Genomic DNA, 17,125 nt, shown 5'->3' with positions numbered 1-17,125 from the left:
CATTATCTTTTTAACAGATTTATTTACATTTGTAAAGATCTTAATTTGGTTCTTATGAGTCCCAACATACTATTTCTTCTCCCTTATTCACATACTCAAAAAAAAAAGGATTGCAAACTTCAATAAGATTAATAGTGATGATTGGTTTCAATGCCAGCTTGCCACAATTACAATCACCTGAGTAGGAAGCATCAGGTGAGGAACTGTTCTGACTGATACGGGCAGAACGACCCCAAATGTGGATGGCACCTGCTCTTAGCTGCCCGATAAAAAGGGGAGCAGAGCAGAAGGAAGATCATTTACCTTTTGCTTGACAGGCGTCCTTTTCATCTCCAGGTTAACTCATTCTGTTGCTGCTGTTCCTGCTTCCTTCACTGGCATCAGAACAAGTATTATTAACTAGGGGCCAGAGATTCTGTGAGAAACTTTTAGGTTTTCAGTGAGAGATTGGAACTGCTGAGACTCTTAGCCCTGTGGATTGAGCTGTGACTCAGTTCTCAACGTCTTCAGTGTGAGAACTGTGAAAATACTCCAACTTCTGAAGTTACACAGCCTCAAGGACCAGGCAACTTTCAGCTATGGTTCATCTGTTGCTAATATTTTGAAATAAGCTGATTTAATAATCTCTCTCCATGAATGGTCCTTGGTTGGAGTATCAGTCTCAGAAAAGATCCCTGTGCCCAGATATTTGGTTCTGTTGCTCTCCTTGTGGAGCTCCTGTCCTCTCTAGGTCTTACTAGGTCCCCCTACTTTCATAAGATTCTGCCCAAAGTTTGGCTATAAGTCTCAGCATCTGCCTTGATATCCTGCAGCATAGAGCCTTTCAGAGGCCCTCTGTGACAGGCTCCTATCCTGTTCCCTGTTTTCTCCCTCCTCCGATGCCCATCCTCTTTGCCTTTCTTAATGGGGATTGAGCATCTTAGCCAGAGATCTCCTTCTTGATTAGTTTCTTTAGGTGTACAGATTTTAGTATGTTTATCCTATATTATCTTTCTAATATTAACTTATGAGTGAGTATATACCCTGTGTGTCTTTCTGCTTCTGGGATACCTCAGTCAGGATGATTTTTGCTAGTTTCCACAATTTGCCTCAAATTTCATGATTTCCTTGTTTTTTATTGCTGAGTAGTATTCCATTGTGTAGATATACCACAATTTCCGTATCCATTCCTCAACTGAGGGGCAGAGATAACCTAGAACCCCTGCACAGATGTAGCCCATGGCAGTTCAGTGTCCAAGTGAGTTCCATAGTAATAGGGAACAGGGACTGTCTCTGACATGAATTGATTGGCCTGCAATTTGATCACCTCTCCCTGAGGGGAGAGCAGCCTTACCAGGCCACAGAGGAAGACAATGCAGCCACTCCTGATGAGACCTGATAGACTAGGATCAGAAGGAAGGAGAGGAGGATCTCCCCTGTCAGTGGACTTGGGGAGGGGCATGCGTGGAGAAGAGAAAGGAGGGTGGAATTGGGAGGAGAGGCTGGAGGGAGCTACAAGGGATACAAAGTGAATAAACTGTAATCAATAAAAATAAAAAAACTAAAGAGAACTTTAAAAAAATAATCTCTCTCTCTATCTCTCTCACACACACACACACTCACACTCTTTAATACACTCACACGCACTCAGATGCTGTCACATTCATAGTCACTCATATATACACTTCCATAACACACATACTCACACACACCATCACACTCACATACACATTCTTTCTATAAGTTTTGTTCCTCTAAAGAACTCTGACCAATACATTTATTGTCTAAGATTGTCTCATCTTACATTCAATGCAAATTCCTCTGTATAATTTTTTGTTAACAAAGGAGTCCATTCGAGACTGTCCAAGATGGAGGCAACCAGCGCCCACCATATCTGAAGGGCACAGGATCTAGAACTCTGAAATTGGTGAGCAGAGGGGCAAATGCATTCTTCACAGACCTTAAAGAAATTCTCAAACTTCATATGGAATAAGAGGAAACCCAGAATAACTGAAACAATCCTCTACAATAAAAGATCTTCTGGAGATATCTCCATCCCTGATCTCAAGCTGTACTATAGAGCAACAGTAATAAAAACAGCACCGCACTGGTGTAGAAACAGACTGGTGAATCAGTAGAATCAAATCAAAGATCCAGAAATAAACACACATACTTATGTACACCTGATTTTTGACAAAGATGCCAAAACCATACAATGGAAAAAAAAGATAACATCTTCAATAAATGGTGCTGGTCTAACTGGATGCCTACATGTAGACAAATGCAAATAGATACATACTTATCACCCTGAACAAAACTAAAGTCCAAGTAGATCAAAGACCTCAACATAAAACCAGACACAAAAAAATCTGTTAGAAGAAAAAGTGGGGAAGAGCCTTGACCTCATTGGCACAGAAGACAACTTGCTGAACAGAACACCAATAGCATAGGCTTGAAGATCAACAATCAACAAATGGGACCTCATGAAACTGAAACCTTCTGTAAATCACAGGATACTGTCATTAGAACAAATAAACAGCCTACATACAGACTGGGAAAGGATCTTCACCAACCCTACATTTGACAGAGGGCTAATATCCAGAATATATAAAGAACTCAAAAAGTTAAAAAGCAAGGATCCAATTAAAAAATGGAGTACAGAGCTAAACAGAATACAGATAGAGGAATATGAAATGGCAGAGACATACTTAAAGAAATGCTCAACGTCCTCAGTCATCAGGGAAATGCAAATCAAAATGACTCTGAGATTTCACCTTACTCCTATCATAAGATCAAACACTCAAGTGACAAAACAGGCTAGAGAGGATGTGGAGAAAGGGGAACACCTCTCTATTGCTGGTAGGAATGTAAACTTGTACAACCACTTTGGGAACCAATCTGGTGCTTTCTCAGACAGTCAGGAATACTGCTTCCTCAAGATCCAGATATATCACTCGTAGGCATATATCCAAAATATGCTCAAGTATGCAACAAAGACATTTGCTCAACCATGTTTATAGCAGCTTTATTTGTAATAGCCAGAACCTGGAAACAACCCAGATGTCCCTCAACAGAGAATGAATGCAGAAACTGTGGTACATTTACACAATGGAATACTACTTAGCATTAAAAACAAGGAAATCATGAAATTTGCAGGCAAATGGTAGGAACCAGAAAAGATCATCCTGACTGAGGTATCCCAGAAGCAGAAAGACACACATGGTATATACTCACTTATAAGTGAGTATTAGAAATATAACATAGGATAAATATACTAAAATCTGTACAGCTAAAGAAGCTAATCCAGAAGGAGGACCATGGGTAAGATGTTCAATCCCCATTCAGAAAAGCAAAGGGGATGGACACCAGAAGAGGGAGAAAACAGGGAACAGGACAGGAGCCTACCACAGAGAGCCCCTGAAAGACTCTACCCTGCAGAGTGTCAAAGCAGATGCTGAGGCTCATAGGCAAACTTTGGGCAGAGAGCAGGGAACCTTAGAAAGAAGGAAGAGATAGAAAGACCTGGAGGGTATAGGAGCTCCATAAGGAGAGCAACAGAACCAAAAAATCTGGACACAGGTGTGTTTTCTGAAACTCATACTCCAATCAAGGACCATGCATTGAGATAATCTAGAACTCCTGCACAGATGTAGTCCATGGCAGCTCAGTCTTCAATTGGCTTCCTAGTAAGGGGAACAGGGACTGTCTCTGCCATGAGCTCAGTGGCTGACTCTTTGATCTCCTCCCCATGAGGGGGAAGGAGACTGACCAGGCCACAGAGGAAGACAATGCAGCCAATCCTGATGAGACCTGATAGGCCAGGGTCAAATGGAAGGGGAGAAGGACCTCCCATTTCAGTGGATTTGGGGAGGGGCATTGGAGGAAAAGAGGGAGCGAGAGTGGGATTGGGAGGTGATGAGGGAGGGGACTACAGCTGAGATATAAAATGAGTAAGTTCTAATTAATAAAAAATTTAAAAAACAATGAGTGCATCTAAACTCTGCAATTCATCATATAGATTATGCTCAATAATTGCTTAAAATTATTATTATGGAGGAGGAAGTGAATGCAGATATGAACACAAGTTATAAGAGATTATATAAAGCTAATTGTTCTTCTAATTCTAACCCTGCCATGCAGTTCTCATTGTGGTTAAATACATAAAAACCTATTTGATAGTGAAATTGTACAATTCAGTGTTAGCTCCATATCTTCAGAATTGCTGTTCTAACTGTATATAAGTTCACTAAAATATATAGATTATGGGACTGATAATTTTGATGTGTATTGTTTATTTCACTTATAAGTTATTTTTTACAATAAAGTTTATAAAAATTATAACATATTTTCTTAAATGAAGTTTAAATTTCTTTATTTAGAGCTAGTTAAAATAATTTCATTTCTTGAGTTGCCATCGAACAAGTTTTTTAAAACATAATGCTCAGAATACTTGACATACCTTATAAAATGTATAAGCCTACAGCAAAGAATGTGTTGAGGGTTTCTTAAAAAAAATGAGTTTATCAAGCCCTGCCAAAGTCTTTTATGAATGGAGTAAACAAAGTGGTTTTTTTTTTTCCAGGGGAAATATTTTCTGTGACATTACAAAGCAGCATTTGTCAAAATGAAATCTATTAGAACCCAAGGGGTCAGTTCATAAGAAGGGTCCATGAAGAATGTCAGCATGAGAGTGACTAATAGTGTCAGTACTAACAGAATGAAACAATTTGTGGACTAGAAAGTACACCACGGTGCTACAGATTCATTTGCATTCTTTTATTTATCAAAATTTCAGTAATTTTCGATACTACTCTCATATATTTTTTTTCTGACATCATTTTCTTTTAAAGACGTGTTCTTGCTATCTAGTTCAGGTTGGTTGGATTTTATGATGATGCTGTCAGCTGGCCGGGTGCTGGCGTTACAGCTGGGTACCACCCGTCTGACTCTATAGTCTTAATTGTATAATCTTTATGAACCCTAGCTGAATCTCAAATTAAACTGCAACATCCTAAAGATTCATTGTATTGGTTTCAATGGTTCTGGGCTTTAGCATTCACAATTTTAACCTTTTAGTCATAGTTGTTTTTCAGTATTATTCGATTTGTGTTTTCAAATTTGGAAAATACCAAGTTGCTTTTCATCTCCAATAGAAACACAAACTTTTAAATTTATCAATTAATTCTTAGATCCATCAATCCAGATCTATCCACATGATTCAATCAAATGAAATTGTTGATGTCTCATTTGTAACAACAAGCATATTGGTGAATATACACATCAGGGTACTTTAGGTCAGTTTTTTTTAGTTTGAGTAAGGAAACAGAACAAAAGCACAGGGAATAAGTAAAAACAGTTTCAGAGAGACATCAAGGAAGTGCAAATTTCTACACTGCTGAGTCTTCACAAAGTACAAGATTAGAGTATAGATTACAGTGGATTTAAATTAAGGTTATAATTAGGATAATTTAAAGAGCACTTTTTGAGATGAGTTTTGAACACGGTTTGTAAAACGCTTGTGTGCGTGAATTGGCAGGTGGGGGTAAGAATTCACAGCAAGAGGAGAGGAGCAGCCACTTGGAAAGGAGAAACTGTAATTCAGAGGAAGAAAGCCAGGCTGGCCTCAAAATCACAGAGCCTCTGCCTGCCTCTGTAGTCATAGTTTTTCCACGAGAAGCATCTACTTTCTAAATCCCCTGCTCTGCCTGCTGAAAGGATTTCTATTTACTGGCCCCCTAGGAGCCAGGCAGCAGTCTCCTTTCCTCAGGAACAGGCATGCTGTGTGCAGCCATATTAAAGTTAGATTTCAGAGTCCAGAGAATGGCGCAGTAGTCAAGCCTCTTTTACAGAGAGTTCAAGTTTGGTTCCCAGCACCCGGATCAAGTGGCTCACACACTCCTGTTAACGTCCAACACCATCTTCTGGCCTCTGAGATATCTAAACACACATGACACACACAAACTTGTGAACGTGAGCACACACACACACTCACACACCAAATGCAACAATAAAAATTAAAATAATTTAAAAATCAGGCTTAAGGTTTTACCTCCTCAATCATTTGCTGAAAGGAAACTCTCTTTGGCTGTAACTGTGAAATGAGCCAAGTGTTGGGGAAGACTTAGGGACATGGGCTCTATGCAGCTTTTGCATTACAGGCTAGCATGGACTTAGTGCTCAATTCATTATCCGAGTGAAGCCTAATGCAACCTCATGATAATCAAGTTCCTCCAGAGCGGCTTTCAGGTAAGAGTTCCTCATAGTATGTTACCTACTGCAAGGCTCCTCTCTGCTTAGCTCCTATCTCAGGCAACAAGCCTCTACTTGGTATCTAAGTTCGCTGTAGAAAGTTCAAACACTGGAACTCCTACATTGTAAAGATCAGTAGCTAGGACTCCTTTGACTGGACCTTTGGACTGGCCACGAAGCTCCCCTTTCTTGTGGCTCCAAACATAATAGACAAAACTTGCCTATTTTGTAAATGATCATCAAAAGACCTACAGATATTTTGCTTCTGACACTTACACATCCACTGTAAGTGCCCCGGCTCCTCAAAATACAGGCCTTTGCCTGCTTTATGAGTCGTTTTTTCTTTACAGAATTTCATAGCCATGCATATGACTTACGAAAACATCCAGAAATGTTCCCACGTTCCACATGTCCTATCAGCATGATGTTTTGAAAGTACTGAATCAAAATGTAATAGCAGCATGCTCATGTTCCCAGCAAACCAGACTGTATGCTAGGGTCAGAGAACCAATTTCTTCCTGAGGTAGATAATAAAGATGTATGGGATTATGAGCTGGAGAGATGGCTCAGCCATTAAGGGCACTGATTGCTCTTCCAAAGGACCCAGGGTTTGATTCCCAGCACTGACAGTGCCCCTCACAAGCTTCTGCAATGCCAGTTCTAGGGGACCTCTTCTGGTCTCCGCAGGTACTGCACACAAATGGTGCACAGGCATTCATCCCTGTAAACCACTCACACACATAAAGCAAAATAAATACATCTCAGCAAACAAAAAGATGATTGGGTTCTTCTATCAAAGATAACAAACTTCTGGCAATTCCTGTAAGCAGAAAAAAAGATGCTTGGGCAAGAGCAAGACCTGTGCCCTGAGTACAAAACAAACAAACAAACAAACAAACAACCAGTTCTAGTAAGATGAAAAACATGTACTATCATATACAAGTAGAGTCTCTACTGGTTTCATTTCTAGTAATTTAATTATTTAAGAATTAGACGAGAAAGCCATAGCCAGCCTGTTAATTTAGCACGTAATACTTAGCTCTCAGGAAACAACTGGAACAGATTGTTCTCTATTTTGACACAGAAGTAAAATGTCAAGTGGCTTCTATTTGGCTGTCCTTACTTTATAACAAGAGAAATGGTGGGGAGTGTGCTTGCTCCCAAAACACTCACTTCAACAAGTCATGTTAGATCTGAGCATAGGACCCTCCCTTAACCCCTTATTTCTGACTGCATTGGGGAGGCTATCCTGAGTCCACTGTGCAATAAACTCTGGATACTTCTCTGTGTTCCATAATTATCCACCCCCCAACATGCTGACGGTAGCAGAATTCCAGATTCCTAAAAATCAGGACAGGCTCTGAGCCAGTGTCTGCTGTTTCCCAGGTTTGTTTCCATTTCCTCAGTGCTTAGGTATTCGGTTAACAACTGCCAGATACCACAGAAAGGGCAAGGCAGCAGGTTCAGAGTGTGTCTCTGTGGGGTTGGGCAGGATGCTTCCTCAGAGGCTCTGGCCTCCCTTCACTGGGCAATGCTGGGTCTACCAACTCCAGATTCTCTCGCACATTGGCTCCAGTGAGGTCTCTGTTCACCAGACCTAGACTAGCTTTGGTTAAATAAATCAAGACACACCTTAATTGGCTGTCTGTCTATTTCATTCCTGGGGACCCCATGATTAATTAACCGCAGTCAGAAATCCTTGCTACTGCAGCCATTCCTGGGTCCCCGAGTGTAGCATCTGGCTATTAAAACAAAACCCACTTTGCTTCAGTCATCACCTGGGCCAGGCCTCAGCTGGCCCCACACACCCTGCTGAGACCAGGAATACCATTTTTATTGCAGTTTCTTCTACACGATTCCCTATTCAGGAAAAAAGCAAGCCAGTAGAGCACTTTAAATGCTTGGGTATTTCCTTTTCTCTCTATTTTTTTTGGCAAGTAAAAGAAGTCTTCTGGGCCCAAGCGAGATATAGGGGTGAAACAAATGATGCATTCAACCGACCTTCTCTTCTCCCCAAGTCTTTAAATTCTTTCCTCTGCGTTTTGCCAAGGACTTCCTGGCCTTTCCTTTCCCATTTGTTTTTAGCAAACCGAGAAAACTATTGCACCTAAAGCCAACTTTCAGAGCTAGCACACTGACTACAGCACGTCTAATGAATGAACATAACAACACAGAGTTCATCCGGGTTCCCCCCAAACCTTTAGCTTTCTACCACTGCCGCCCATTAAAATAAAACGAATAGTTAAAAATTATGAGACCTATTAACCAAGTCTCTCCCAGACAAAATGAGCACGTCTGGGGTTAGATTAGCCATCTTCAGTTTTTCAAATCCGCCCAAGTGATTTTCATCCACAGATCTAGCAGTTGTCAATCACCGCTAAGGTTTCTGTTCCCATTTACACACTAGAGTAACGGTGTGCATTGCAAATCCTTGTGAGGGCCCTCGTTGAGCTCAGCCTCTTAAACAATATTTCTCTGTGTGCCCCACCCCCCAGCCCTGAAATTTTCCAAGACTTTGGACGCTTACATAATTTAAAAGGGATTATTCCATATTGTCATGGTTAAACTGCGTGGCAGGAGCTGTGCCAAACTCGGAGTAAACAAACCAACACCGTCCGCACTTCCTTCCTAATTACATTTAACTGCCTGGGGCGGGGGGGGGCTCACCCTTGGAGCCGTTACCCTGTGGGGCTAGCCCATTCTTTGTGCTGATGTCTTGCACACTAGAGAGTGTTCTGCAGTGTTCATGGAAGCTATGCTTTAATATCCCTCATCTCTTGTGGTAAGCACCCAGAATGAATCCAGATATTGCTAAATATTCCCTGGAGATCAAAAATTGTCCTCAGACTGGCTTATGATATTTATTAAACAACAACTTGTTGTCAGGATCTCACTGTGTAGCCCTGTTTGGGCTGGACCTTATTATGTGGGTTAGGCTGGCCTCAAACTTATAGAGATCCAGTTGCCTCTGTTGCTTAAATGCCAGGACAGAAGATGTGAGCCACTTGTCCCGCAAAGAACCTATATTGTAAAATGTTACATATTAAATGGATTAATGTTCTTTCTAGTGCTTCTAAGGTTGGATGTTTATATCTTTTTAGTACTTTACCAATCAGAAATGCTCCCTTTCCCACGGTCATTGTTACAATTACAATTACACTTAATTGGCCTTCTACAATGAATCTAGTCACATCAGGATTCAACAGGGTTTTATGCTGCTCTGAGGCATGGCTCTTAAATCCCACCTGAGCTGAAGCAGTTTTTTTTCTGCCTATTCCCTTGTAGTTTTGATAAGTTTCCCTTATAATTTTTAACTATTCATAGTTTCTTCACTGGATGAAGAAACTGAGTCCATTGTTTAAGTGTTTTCTTGACACCAGATTTGCCAAAGTCATGTAACTTGTTTCTCTGTCCCTGAGTTTCCTGTAAACTAAAAGTCATATCCCCAAACCTGAGTAGACTGAGACCAAACACTTCCCCTTGGCATATCATTTGGTACATGGGGTCCCATTTCTAGTCACAGGTGTATCACATGGTGATTATACTGTTATGTGGTTGGAAGTGTTACATCTCTGGAGTATCTGCTCCACCACAGCCTTTCAATCAATAGTTTTAATGTTAATGATACCTGTTGATGCTTGGTGTCATTTCACAGGAGCTGTGAAGTTATCATTTTCTGGAGGTCCATTTTTGATACACATCATTTCAAATTATATGTAGGCTGTAAAATAGATAAACACAAACCTGCAGTTTAGGGCTAGAAAGATAAGTTTGGAAGACATTCACATATGGCTAGCATTTATGACTCATTATTAAAGGCAATCACTGAGGGGCAAGGGGCCCACTAATTACCTCTTCCTTCTTCTTCGTGTAGATGCTGCATTAGACATCATAGCTGATAAGTGCACAGAGGAGCCAGAGGAGCTAGGAAGGCACAACCCCCCCCCCATCATCCATCGGGACTTTGTCACTGTTAGCTGGAGTATGGGAATTGTCTCCCAGGAGAACTGAAGCCCTGTGTTCAAAATTTTCCTCTAGTTAAATCTGTCAGATAAAATAGGAAGAAGTATAGAATGTATACTTAGAAGGCAAGAGGTTCTAGGTTCAATGTTTAAAACAAACAAACAAACAACAAACAAAACGGGGAGCTGGAGAGATGGCTCAGAGATTAAGAGCACTGGCTGCTTTTCCAGAGGTCCTGAGTTCAATTCCCAGCAACCACATAGTGGCTCACAACCATCTATACAGGGAGTCTGATGCCCTCTTCTGGCATGCAGCTGTATATGCAGTCATATATATAAAATATACATTAAAATATGCTCATACATATAAAATAAATAATCTTTAAAAAATGGCAACAGCAACAGCAACAACAAAAATCCTCTTCTTTGTGTGTATTTTATTTTTAACATTATGATTTGATCACAACATTTCTCCTTCTGTTTCATCTCTCCAAACCTTCCCACTTTTCTTCAAATTCATGATCTTTTTTTTAAAAACATATTTATTTATTTATTTATTTATTTATTTATTTATTTATTCCCAGTACTTGCTATAAAACCCTTTCCCAACAACCTTGAATTGCTGTTTGGATGACGTCCCATCGCCTAAGTCAGCATATGAGACTCTTCCCATGTGATTCTTTTCCTGTCTACCTAACTCTAAACCTTACCACTCTTCCCTGTTGTTGTTAGCTCCTTCTGTCCATTTGATACAAACCTAGAGTCACCTGGAAGGAGGAAACCACAAGTGAAGAATTCTTCGGATCAGACTGGCTGGTGGTCATGTCTGTGTGGCATTTTCTTAGTTGCTAAGCGACATCAGAGGGTCCAGCCGACTTTGGGTAATGCTATCTCTAGACAGGTGGGCCTCGGCTATGTAAGAAAGGTATCTGAGAAAGCAGAGAGAGCAAGCCAGTAAGCAGATTCCTCCATGGTTTCTGCTTCTGTTCCTGCCTCAGAAAGCTGTCAAGCAAATGCCCTGGTTCTTCTTCTAAGCACACAGGGCTTGCATACATTGAGGCTCCCTTAAAGGAAGGAGTGGCCCTGGTAGTCATTATGGCTAATATAAATATTAGCTAATAAATATAAGCAGGAATGGCTTTCTAGAGGCCATTAGGTCCAGTACTTGATTTATCTCTTCCTTCTTTTTCCTTTATGGAAGTCTGGGTTGCAATGGGGTCTTTATCAGCCAGGGACCCTGTGCCAAGAACCTGTCAACTTGCTGGAATGTAGCATGAGTAAGAAATAAATGTTGCTTCTAGGAAAACACTACATTTTGGGATTGTCAGCACAGCACAGTGAAGCCAGTCTTAGCTGGCATGCACAAGAGATGGAGATGGGGACACAGGGTCTGATGATTGTAGGAAGGCTGAAAGCCAAGCCAAACTGGGGAGTTTCAGTGTATACGCCTGCAGAGAAGAGCTTCTGAGGCACACTGTGTTTTCAATAACTCTCTTAGAGAAGGTTCATTTGTGAGTGTAAGATGTTTAGCTTCTGTGATATAGACACCAGTGGTATTCACATATACACAACTTGTGTAACTTTTGGGAAGAAAAGTCAGCATTGTCCCAGAGCTTCTGTTTCTAAACTTTACTCATGCTGCTGTAGCTCTTTTTTATTTATATATTTTTAATTCTAATTTTTATTTTTTTCTCCACAATTTATTCATTATATATCCTGATTGAAGTCCCTTTCCTCAACTCTTCCCAGTCCCATACTCCCTACCTCTTCTCTCAATCCCCTTCCTCTTCTCCACTGAAATGGGCAGTTCTCCATCTGCCCATAGCTTCCTTGGTGGGCTGCCAAGGCCGCATCATCAGGAGCAAGTGATCAAAGAACAGTCAACTGAGTTCATGATAGAGGCAGCCTCTGCTCCCCACACTCAGAGATCCTCATGGAGACTGAGCTGCCAATTTGCCACATCTGAGCAGGGGGTCTAGGTCCTCTCCATGCATGGTCCTCTGTTGGTGCATCAGTCTCTGCAGGACCCCCGGGCTCAGAACTTTTAGATTTGTTGGTCTTCTTTTGGGGCTCCTGTTCCATCCATGTCTCTCTATTCCCATCCCTTTCTTCCTCCATAAGATTCCCTGAGCTCTACCCAAAGATTGACTGTGAGTCTCAGCATCTTATTTGTAATGCCAGAATCTGGAAACAACCTAGGTGTCCCTCAATGGAGGAATGGATACAAAAATTGTGGTACATCTACACAATGGATTACTACTCAGCTATTAAAAACAATGAAATCATGAAATTTGTAGGCAACTAGATGGAACTAGAAGATATCATCTTGCGTGAGATAACCCAGAAACAGAAAGACAGGCATACTATATACTCACTTATAAGTGAATATTAGCCATATAACATAGGACAGCTATCTATAGACCTAAAGAAGGTAAGCACTAAGGAGGACTCTAAGGAGGATGCTTAAATCTCATTCAGAATGGCAAACAGGATAGACACCAGGAGCGGTGGAAGAGAGGAAACCGGATGGGAGCCTATGATAGAGGGTCCCCTGAAAGGATTCACCCAGCAGGGGGTTGAAGCAGCTACTGTAGCTCTTTGATGGGGGAAACATCCCTATGTCATCATGACTCTCAGCTTCCCAGGGTGACATTTCTCAAGATTTGGCTCTTCCTGGCATGGCAGCCTATTCCACCCCCCTTAGTTAGACCACTCTAGAAGTTTTAGTTAGGATTGTTTCAGCTGCCTGTTTCTTGTGCTCTAAATTTACCTTGTAAAACTATTTCATGTGTATGCTTCCCAGGAAGGTAGATGTTCTGAGGGGCTTTAGCTCAGCAAGTCTTGTAGGACTCCAGAGCAGCTATGCCTCTGGAAAAGGGAATGGCTTCAGAGCCTCACAAAAACTTGTTTTCTGTGAACAAGAGAAGAAAGAAAACATCTGTACACCTTTAATGTTAACGTTTTGTACACACATCTATTAGAAAACTCACTTGGATGTATAAGATGAGCAAAGTAGTAAATATTTAAATATCCTGATGCTGAATGAAACACCCAAGTCTTGTGGAGAATTGGCTACATCATGAGAGACACAGGACGTGTTGGCACAATGCTGTTTTCTAGATCTCTTAAACGAGAAAAGTATGCGAACATTTTGGTCCATTAAAGTCATCCGTTATGACTGCTGTTTGAAAGATTTCAAATAGAAAATTTTTCTTTCCTCCCCAGAAAACAGCTGGGAGGAGACCACCCAGAGATAAAGGTAAACAGAGTAGGGGTTAGCAGGAGTCGGACTGCCCCATCCCTTCAGAGTGCCAGTCACAGCCGGCACTGCATAGAAGCCTAATCCCCCAGCACTGAGATCCCTAAACACCAGAGGTGAGACTGCAACTGGCAGGGAGGAGCAGCAGCACCTCACGCTGGGGGATTCCACCCTCTCAGGAGGAAAGACAGATCGACTAAAATTGTTTGAATTTCTGAGATGAGCAGACTAGCGGATACTCCTCATCTCCTATCCCTTGCCTAGGAAAAGCCATGTTAAATTACCAAGAAACCCTATTTATCTCTAGCAGGGAAAAAAAAAAAAACATTCCGAGAATATAATGCTTTCTATTTCATTTTATTTCATTATGTATACTTTTTAATTAAGATTTAAATATTTCCCTATTTTGAGATTTTTTTAAAAACATGTATATGATGGAATATGATCATAGCTACCCGATTCCCCCTCCAGCTTGCCTTTTATCTCCCCAAACCTGTTTTCCTTTCAACCTCATAGGTTTGTTGTCGTTGTGTGTGTTGGTAACCCACTACGCCCAGGTAGCACTGCCCTTGTGTACATGTGTGGGGGACCATCCACTACATGGGGAACCCTACAGGTGGCCATATCCTCAATAACGAATGGTCCTCCCTCCTGAGCATCTATCCGTGGTCCATAGCTTCTCGGTAAGGGGTGGGAGCCAGAGATCACCTGTCCCATCTACACCAGGATTTGGGCTGGCTTGATCTTATACAGAACTTGTGCACATAACCACAGCTGCTATGATATATCACTGTGGCAGGAGTCATGTCAGAAGGCGTCATTCATGGCACGCCTACGCCTCTTCCACCTCTAATGTTCTTTCTGCCTCAGATTCCCTTATGTTCCGAGCCTTGGTGTGGAGGGCTTAGTACAGAGGTTCTGTTTGGAGTCAAGCAGTCTCTGTTCTCAGCACTGCACTGATGCAGCTCACATAGACTTCTGCCCATTGCAGAGGAACGGACAAGACTGACAGCGGCCCAGGTCTGTGGGTTTCAATGTAAGTATTCAGAAGGCAGTTTGAGAGCATGGCCATTTAGCAAGATAGAGACAGTAGGTTCTAGTGCAGGGCCTATTACCCCTCCCAAGGCAAGGGCATCCTTTTCCAGGATCCTATGCCAGACAGGAAAACCTAATTCAACTTCTCATTTTAATTTACACTTTTGTACTTACTGTTTAGTTGTTTTGCTTTATCTTCTGTTTTAGGGTCTGAGAATCACTGTAGAAAGACCCCAGATTCAAGTAGTATGCAAAAGCAAGGGGTTCTTTCTCTACAGAAATTTACCAGCATGCTGGGGCCACCATTCCTTAGAATGGGACCACAAAGTAAGCACACAGGCTCAATTTAAAGGCAGTTAGGTGGATTTCCAGAAGAAATGAGGTAAGCTTTCATTTGATTGGTTAATAGTGACTCAGGAGGTATGTGGGGGGTGTAGGATTGGCTAAACATTTAGGAACTTTCCAGAGTTGCTAAGGGCTTTTCTTCAGGTTTGCTAAATCATTATACTTAGCTCAAGCCCATAGGTTAACCTTTAAGCTGATTGGCTGCCTGAGAACTGCAAGTTTTCCAGAAACTGTTTTTCAATGCTCCAAAAAACAAACTCAGACTTAGTCAGGCAAAGTTGAAAATGGAGCCTGTCATGGAGTCAGATTAGCCAAACAGACTGGGGCCTTCTGGGGTCTCCGAGGGCTTTGGAGTTATTAGACCTCTCACTGTCTCATTTGAATATTATTACTATTTCTGTATTATTTCTCTTACCTATAACACATACACTTCTCATTAATATTTCCACTTTTTTTCTCTTTTCCCATTCCCTCCTAATTCTACTCATCAATAATTTTGAGCTCTCAGCTCAAAAATCAAAACAACCATAGGATACATTTTTCCCAGTCAGTACATTATTGACACTGTTTCTGAAATTTATCAGTGGCACAAATGAAGTCTACAATTATCTTCTACTGCCAGTTAAGACTGGGATTCCTATGAAACCACCATCTCTGTTGCTTCTATGACTCCAGTAGACATTCCCCTAACTAGTAGTGAGAATAAGAATTCAGATTAAGATGTCTTACCAGGAAGACTTACATAAAACCAAAACACAAGTAAGCAGATTTCAGAAAAAGAAACAAAACAAATCTGGAGGATACATCCCTTTGCAGCAAACATCCAAAACACAAAGGTGCAGATTTTTGGTAACCAACCTTAAAAGTTGGTGCCTTAGTTTGGGTCACTATTGCTGTGAAAAGTCAGCTCTTTTAAAGAAAAGCATAGCTCTTATAGAGAAAAATGTTGTTGATGTGATATTACACTCTAGAGGGCTTCTCTACTCCAGCTAGTTCCCAAATAACTGAGACAGAGACCTCTTGGGTTTATAAAAGCTTTAAATCACAGTAACTGGGCAGGTACCAACCCTGTAAGCTACTTTGCTCTTTCCCAGATACAGACCCCAAGTTACTTCCCTTGATTGTTCCTGTCTGGGATGCTTCTGTTCTATCAGGCCAGCTATCATGGTCCATATGGTGACTTCCTTCTCTCCAACTTTCTCTCCTCCTGCTACATCTTATCCATCCTCTCTCCTTCTCCCAGCCTAAGTGATCCCTTTCTAACCTCAAGTCTAGGAACTTAAGCTTCACCTAACCCTCTTCTGCCCAAAGGCTTCAGCAACTTTATTAATCAATTAACTTTGAATTAGGTAGAACAAATTTTACACAACAAAGACCAATACAAGTGAAGATGCACTCCTCTTGACTCCAACCAGATCTTGGAGGCCAGTAACCAGCATTAGAATACATAGCATCAGATGGGGCTGGCTTACAGTTCAGACATTTAATCCATTATTGTCATGGTAGGAAATACGGCTGCATTCAGGTGAACATAATGCTGGAGAAAGAGTGGAGAATTCTACATCTTCATCCACAGGCAGCAGAAGGAGGCTGTCATTTGAGACCTCAAATCCCTCTTCTAATGACACAGTTCCTCCAACAAGGCCACACCTACTCCAACAATGGCACACCTAATACTGGCACTCCAACTTTGGCACATACAGGCCAACTTTGGAACACATGAACTATGGGACCATTCTTATTCAAGCCACCACAGTCAGGAAAACATACAATAATGTATTTTAGGCCTTAAATATAAGTAACTGTCAACCCAGATCATTATGCCTAAAGTGATCTTTTTAAATTGATGGGAAAAAGAAAGAAAATGTTAAAACAAGGATAAACTAAGCTATCTTACGTCAAGGAAATCAACACTGCAAAAAACAAATAACCCCCCATAATTTTAGAGGAATACTGTTTTCAGAAAAAGACAAAGTACAATGTTTTCTTCATGAAAGCACAGGAAAGAATAAGTCTCACAAGAGAAAACGACCAGGAAAGGAAAGCTAGAAAGAATAAATAGCTGAAAGACCAAAAGTTTTAGATCAATACATTCTTTTCAGTATTGGAAATTATACTCAGATGAAATGAATTAGTTGAAAATTAACTGAGTATGGCAAAAACTAAGACTGTTCTGAGGAAGGGGATCACTTACATGGCTTTAACTTTGGGCGAACTTATTTGGTTTGCAGAGTGGATATTTAATTTTTATATTATTCTGTATCTACCCTGGATTTCATGAACACAGGACTCTAGT

The 17,125-nt window shown here is 41.1% G+C and overlaps 1 long non-coding RNA gene across 1 annotated transcript in view; it reads right to left on the bottom strand.

The window, feature by feature from the left end:
• The window catches only part of LOC132646765 (uncharacterized), a 30,938-nt gene extending 17,840 nt beyond the window's left edge, over positions 1-13,098 (bottom strand). Inside the window, exons 1-3 of the long non-coding RNA XR_009585009.1 lie at positions 12,961-13,098; positions 10,948-11,119; positions 9,857-9,949 (exon numbers count right to left, since the gene is read on the bottom strand). This is a non-coding gene — a long non-coding RNA (uncharacterized LOC132646765). The remainder of the gene's footprint in view (positions 1-9,856; positions 9,950-10,947; positions 11,120-12,960) is intronic.
• Positions 13,099-17,125: the final 4,027 nt, after the last annotated feature.

The sequence above is a fragment of the Meriones unguiculatus genome, chromosome 12 (assembly GCF_030254825.1).
Source record: "Meriones unguiculatus strain TT.TT164.6M chromosome 12, Bangor_MerUng_6.1, whole genome shotgun sequence".
NCBI lineage: Eukaryota > Metazoa > Chordata > Mammalia > Rodentia > Muridae > Meriones > Meriones unguiculatus.
This window is presented reverse-complemented; position numbering and strand designations above follow the sequence as displayed.